We start from the raw sequence: 599 nt of genomic DNA, 5'->3' as shown, positions 1-599 counted from the left end.
ATAACTCCAAGATTCCTCACAGTGGTACTGGAGGCCAGGGTGATGCCATCCAGAGTAACCATCTCTTCGGATAATGCGTCACAAAGGTGCTTGGGGCCCAGAACAATAACTTCAGTTTCATCTGAGTTTAACATTAGAAACTGACAGGTCATCCAGATTTTAACATCCTGAAGGCACAATTGAAGATTAGCTAACTGATTACTTTCATCCGGCTTGATCAATAGATATAATTGAGTATCATCTGCATAATAATGAACGTTTATGGAGTGTTTCCTGATAATATTGCTTAAAGGAAACATATATAAAGTGAACAGGATTGGACCGAGCACAGATCCTTGTGGGACTCCATGACTAACTTTGGCGTGAATGGAGGATTCATCGTTAACATGTACAAACTGAGATTGATCTGATAAATAAGACTTAAACCAGCTTAGAGCAGTTCCTTTAATGCCAATTAAATATTCCAGTCTCTGTAATAGGATATGATGGTTAATGGTATCAAATGCAGCACTAAGATCTAATAACACCAGTACAGAAATAAGTCCTTTGTCTGATGCAATTAAGAGGTCAATAGTAATTTTCACAAGTGCTGTCTCTGT

The sequence above is a fragment of the Etheostoma spectabile genome, chromosome 4 (assembly GCF_008692095.1).
Source record: "Etheostoma spectabile isolate EspeVRDwgs_2016 chromosome 4, UIUC_Espe_1.0, whole genome shotgun sequence".
In the NCBI taxonomy this organism is placed as follows: Eukaryota; Metazoa; Chordata; class Actinopteri; order Perciformes; family Percidae; genus Etheostoma; species Etheostoma spectabile.
The sequence above is the reverse complement of the archived record's forward strand: the minus strand, read 5'-3'. Positions refer to the sequence as shown.